Source organism: Mytilus galloprovincialis, chromosome 6 (genome assembly GCF_965363235.1).
Source record: "Mytilus galloprovincialis chromosome 6, xbMytGall1.hap1.1, whole genome shotgun sequence".
NCBI lineage: Eukaryota > Metazoa > Mollusca > Bivalvia > Mytilida > Mytilidae > Mytilus > Mytilus galloprovincialis.
The window spans coordinates 76,613,980-76,620,726 of NC_134843.1; the positions used below are offsets into that span (position 1 = coordinate 76,613,980).

At 30.4% G+C, this 6,747-nt stretch overlaps 1 long non-coding RNA gene across 1 annotated transcript; it reads left to right on the forward strand.

Annotated features, from left to right (window-relative positions):
• Window positions 1–3,750: 3,750 nt before the first annotated feature.
• On the forward strand, window positions 3,751–5,586 carry LOC143078328 (uncharacterized). The gene is made up of 2 exons (XR_012979175.1): window positions 3,751–4,008; window positions 4,279–5,586. It is a non-coding gene; the product is annotated as an uncharacterized LOC143078328 (long non-coding RNA).
• The last annotated feature ends 1,161 nt before the right edge of the window (window positions 5,587–6,747 follow it).

Genomic DNA, 6,747 nt, shown 5'->3' on the forward strand with positions numbered 1-6,747 from the left:
CGTCATGTGATTTTTTTTTATCAGTTGAAATCGAAGGCTAATTCCCAACAGAGCCCTTGGTTACATAATCAAACCTTATATATGACTTTTGGAAAATAACTTTAGCATAAATTTGTGATATTTACGCAAGTGTAATCCTTTTATTTTTCTAGGTATAAACCTAACTTTCAATGGTTATAATAACACGTGGGAAAAGGATTAAAAGAGATTCAGTAGCATTTAATGGTCTTTACATTTTATTGCATGATGATATTTGCAAATTCAAAATGAATAGTTGTACTTTTAATTGAAGGTAAAATGAAAAGTCAGTGGGGATAATAAACAGAAGCGGGACTTAGTGTATACTGTTGTCTTTTCGGCATTCCATGATTCCGCGTCTCCTTTAATATACATGTTATATTTCAAGTATTTATATCAGCACGTTTTGTTGATGTTTTTTCTCTCAAAGTAAAAGTCAGTCCTTCGACACAGTGCAAACTCGAATTAAGCTGCAAGTGCAAAAATGGACCATAATGCTGGTTCGGTTAACACAATTTTAATGTCAATAACTCTTTAATTATATGCGCATTGAAAAAAATGCAGTTTGATAACCTAAGTATTTTCAAGTTACTCATATGCATGTATAATAATAAAAGGCAAAATCATTATCATCTAACTTTCCCTCTTCATGACGGTCGACACATTTTATAGAACCTATACCTACCTATATTGCATTACTATATTTTCGCCAGGACATATTTTCCACTGAACATAAGGCTAGCAACAATCGAATTTTTTTTCAGCTTAGTGACGAGTCAGGCTGTCGACTTTGATTATCATTCTAGGCCACACTAATGGTCGAAATATGTGTCTATTAGTAAAGTGTATATTTGTATTTTCTGGTAGGATCAGGCTTAATGCGAGATGCAATGGTCATTGATTAATTTATTAGCATTGTATTACGATCAAAGATCGACAACTGCGCAATGTTTTACCGCATTGTTAAATGTTTTTTTTTTTACGTTACTTTTAGTTTAGTTCATATTTTCATGCTGTACTTAATGTTTTATGTAAAGATGATGTCTTATTTTACTATGTACCAATTTTAAGTCTGAAAATGTTTTATGAATATTTTTACTTGTCTGTATATATTCATTGCATATGTTGTTAGACGCATTTGTGGATACCCCGTCCATTACCATATTTAGGCATTCCAATAGAAAATTGTATCCACCTTTTTTACCGAGTTGTTGTTTTCAATTTAAAATTTGAGTTTTCCAATGCAATTTCCAAAGAGAAAAACATATTTAGGTAGGTGGTGGCGACGAAAATAGTGAGATTTTCCATTTTTCTTCAAACAAAGCGGGATAATTCAGATTTAAAAATCTGTATTCATTTTAGTTCGCTTTGTTACAGGTATCCGATACAACAAATTTAAAATGAAACAAAAACTGAAAATTTAGATGGCATTTTGACTGTTCATAATGATACTAAAATTCTGTATAGAAAAAGATTAATACCATTTGAATAAGTCGTGATATTTTTTCTAATTTATTAACACTTATCTGCTAAATCTTTTTTTAACCTTCTAAAATTGAAATATTACAAGAAAACAATGTATAGAAATAAAAAAGAGGTTAAACATATCGATATGATTATTACATATTGATAAGGATTTATTGAAGTATTTTCAATCTTATCTCTTACAAATGACATTCCATGGCATCCAAAAAAATATATTTTAATGTAAAAAATAGAAAATTAACTACATAAGATAACGATTTATTTTTAGATCGGAGCCATTTTCAGGTAACTTAGTAGTAATTAATATGTTGACACTTTTCCCTAAGGTGGCAATAAAAAAATACATTGATTAATTAGGCGATAATATGAAACCAATTGCATTTAAAAACCATAATGATCATATGGGTCAATTGTAAAAATGTAATTGCAGTATTGAATATTTACAGAACAATCGTGTTAATAATTAAGTGTGTATGACACGCGTGATTTATGATTCTACATGTTTCAAATCTCTTACACGTGCCAATTAGATAATGATTTCTTAATTAGTTAACGAGATTTTATATATTTTTGTACTTTCGTTCAATATTGTTTATGAATTTCTATATTTTAACTTCTCTGTAACCTTTGTACTTGCATGGTTTTATGAGAAATAAACTATCTATCTATATTTAGTTTTTTACTAGATAACTAGGCAGTTTCAAATCACAGTTAGGAATTGTTTATATAATCATGAGTCTGCCTCCAATGCCTAAACTACTTTTCACTTTCCAAGAACTGTAAGGTTGTGAAATTCCTTACCAAAGAAGGTATTTTTCTAAAAAAATATAAATGTTCATCTAGATACAAAAGAAGAAAATAAATGTTCTGAAAGTTTGTTGTACATATCTCAGATTTCTAGTTTCCCTACAGCATGTACATTCTTTTTAATAACCAACATATTGTTCGGTAGATGTTGAAGTATTGTGAATGTTTGAACTCTCTTCATTTGAACAGGAAAAACAACCATGCAAAATAAACATTGAAACGAAACAACTTCAAAGAGCCATAATACAAAATGTTTTTAGAAAAAATAAAAATATTGAAAAAAATCGTCAAACGATATTTTCCTTCAGGCTTTCATGGTAAACTGGTTTGTGAAACTGAATACTTTGATGTATAAATTTATAGATGTTATCGTGGCCTAGTACTAATACGGAAAATCCAGGAAATATCTGGTTTGGTGACATTAATTTTGGTCTTCTCCTTATTTCAATGATTGAATAAGAAAGAGTTAAAGACAAATATCGGATCTAAAGGATAGTCAACAAGTTAATGACTTCTGATCGGCCGCTTTAAAAAAAGTCTAATAAATTTGTATTTTACTAAGGATTAAAATCAGGAAGATAATGAAACCTGCACGGGACTTCTATAACACATTATCTGATGGACTTTTGATTCATTTATATATGCTTTATAACTGTCGAAATTTGTATTTTATTAAAATTAAAATTGATAGCCATAATTGATTGAATTGCTACAGTTAAAGAAAAACGACACGATGATGCTTCAAATTAAAAGTGAACATGTGAAGCTATTAGATCGTATATTTTATTAAAAAGTGTATAAATCTATCGTCAAGTGTAGAATTTGGAATCGTTGCTTATGGTTGTAAAATGATTTCTTTTTGATTTCAACAAAAAGTCATATGAAAAAAAGAAGATGTGGAATGCATACTTCAGACAGATAGATCCTTTACATAGAAATTGACAATTTTCAACTTTTGCAGGCAAATAAAACACTGGTTATTATTCCAATAATCAAATATGAAGTTGCAATGCTCCAAATAAGAAGTTGCATTGCAAGCCAGTTATTAATCAAAACAACTAGAATTAAAAATTAAAACAATGAAAAAGTTCATGAGAATAAAGATCTTTCTAAAAATAGTATAATTGAAAGGGTTTTTTTTTTTTTTTTAATCAATTGGAATAAAAATCTTCCGAAATAGTAATTTTCGTTTTTCCACTGAATTGTTTTGAGATCGAGTGTAAGTTTTCAGATTTCTCCAGACAACTCAATCTTGTTGAATGTTAAAATTGTTCAATCATAACTAGAGTAAATATTGACGAACTCATAAAACAATATGATAATTGTAATTACACTTATGATTACAGTCAAAGCCAGACCATAGAATTTCCTTTAGACGCAATCATATTGGGTGAGAAGTTCCGACAGTGTTCAGAACAACTCTGACACGAGTTTCTCTAGCCCCAAGCTGTCATGCGCAGACTATAAAATATCCTGTATCTAGTTAAATAGTTATATTTCACTAAAATCTTAGTAAAGCTATTGTTTCAATACCTTAGGCAGATCTCGAAACAAGAATATATAAAAAAGTCAAAGTAGAATTTAAACAATAATTCAAAATATCAGTCAAGATATAGACAATATAAGAACACAAGGATTATTCTGTGGATATAAGTTTATTCAAGACGAATCTCATTACAAGACGTATTCTTAAAACTAGTAAGTAAAAAAAAAAAAAAACAATCCCAAAACAACAGATTTTAGTTAACTGTACATACAAACTGCATATATATTTTTTTTTAATTTCAGTTTAACTATTTTATTTATTTATCAATTTATCTGCTAATTAATTAATTAATTCATTTTTATTTATTTATCATTTAATTATTTATAAATGCAATTTTTCTCTACAACTTATATTTTATAGTATTATAAATTCATAGTTGTTTTATATGGAAAAAAATTATAAATATAATTTCCTTTTTTCAGGTACAAAACTATCAAAATGTTTCGGTGGCTGGAAAGAAGAAAGGAAAGGCGAGTGAAAAGGAGACAGGAAAAACACAGACAAATCTTAGAAGTTTTGAAATCGAAGGACACAAGAGGAGCTAACTCTAGTGATTATGGATTTTATAAAGACGATTTCATTTACAAGAAAGATTCAATGTCTCAGTGTGACGTAGAACACAAACCGCACGATTATGAAGAAATTGACGATTTATCTAGCCTCCCACCTCAGTTTTCCAGAATAATAGGGATGGATTTTAGATTCAACTGTGCCGCTGATAACATTCCACAACCACCTCAGCTTCCAGCAAGAACATTTTCAACAGGAGGCCGCTCTGTCTCTGTCAGTGGCTGCAGGGATATTGCAAACGGGAACAATTTTAAAGAAAGAACATTTTCTCTGCCGTCTTTCGCCAGGAACAGTAAGTTTCCAGTAAGCTCAGACGACGACGAGGAACCAGCAGAACCATTTTATAATGAGCCATGGGATCGTAGAAAGAATCTAACAATTACTAGCAAGCGTGATTCATTTAACAATACTAACAATTTAAGCAATGTTCAGTTGAGAATTTTTGAGAAGCTGGACAAGGAAGGAGATCTTTCAGCAGAAAGGAACTTCGATTTAAGATGTAGTAGAATTTCAGATGTAAGTAATATTTACTCTGAAATAGAAGATAGTGACACAGGTATTGAGTCCGATGCTATTTCTGAGTCGGGTAGTGATTGCAGTGTGTTCATAGACAACGCTGAGCAAACTCGCTTGCTTCACGGACTTAAACAATCACTTCAACCCTTTACTATAGACAAAGAAGACGTGTCAGATTCGGACGCTAGCAGTGGATTTTGTGAGGGACATTCTGATATTGACGAAGATCACAAATGTTTACTTTTAAAGTCTTTAAGACAGTCTCAAAATGAGATTTCTTCACCAAGCTTGTTCCGAATGAGTAAAAGTCCGTCAATCCGTTTCAATACATACCCTCGAACACCAGTTCAGAAAATTGCCGAAGATTCCGAGTTGTACCTCGTTCCGAAAAGACGACATAGCTTAAATACTAATCGAAATGACAAATTGGATTTACCCATTCAAAAGAAGAAATACAAAATGGACCAAAGGAAGATAACTCATCAAAACAGAAACAGACTATTGGATGATATAATTTGGAGGAATAATTTCAAATAACATTCTGTGCTTTAAAACAATCTTATTTTTTGTTTGTTTATCTAGTGCTGCATGATATTACATCTGTTAAGTGAATGTTACTGACTGAATAAAAAATAAAATGTGTACTTCATCTTTAATTAATACTGTTTTTATCCACACGCTACAACGACATATTAGTTTTTAAGTTATTTGAAATTTAGATGTTTTATGGAACACACGTTTCAGATGAAAGTAATATTTACTCTAAAATTTTCTGCATAAGAAAATGCCTGTACCAAGTCAGGAATATGACAGTTGTTTTCCATTTGTTTGATGTGTTTGAGCTTTTGATTTTGACATTTGATTAGGGACTTTTCGTTTTGAAGTTTCCTTGGAGTTCAGTGTTTTTAAAATTTTACTTTTTCTGATGCTTTAATTTGAAAGCTGTGAAATATTTCTGATTTTTTTTATAGTTGATTGTGAGTTGGTCTTGTATAAATCTTTCATGTGTTGCACTGTCAATGATACTACAGCCTTTGTGTTCTTGTGGTTGTGTGTGTGTGTGTTTTGAGGTTTGCTTTCCGTCCGGTGTTGTATGGTCAGCTGTTTTACTTGTTTTGGCGTTTTAATGATTGAATTTCATTAAGTGTCCCGTATTTAAAACCTATGCTCCATTGCGTCACACAGTAGACACTCATATCACTACCACTTCTCATCTTCATACCTCTCTAGACATTTGAAGGACCTTATATGTATTGAGCATTCAGAAAACAAAAAATACCGTCAAATACCGCTTCATCTATAGGTCTCTAGATATTCAACTTATCGTTCTGTCCTTTTTACTATAGATCACTGTTAAAGAACGTTTTATTCAATTTTTGTAAACAGTCATATGAACAAACGGATTGGACTTTTTTTTATTGTAAAAAAAAATGATTCTTTGAATTCATGTTTCTGGCAGAGTAGAATAAAAAATAGAAACAGGGAATTTATATTAAAAAATAGAAACAGGGAATTTGTATTAAAAAATAGAAACAGGGATTTTTTCTTAAAAAGATCAACAACCCTACCAAAGAGCAAATCACAGCACAAGGCCACCAACAGGACTTCAACGCAGCGAGAAAATATGATCATAGATTCAGATTCAATATTTTATTATAGTCTCACCACATACAAACATAAAATGAGATTCACATACATTGATTTAAAACATTAAAACATTTGCATTGCATGCACCAATCTCAAAAAGATTTATGAGAGACTTTTAAGATATATTATATACATATATAAACATATTTTTACACATT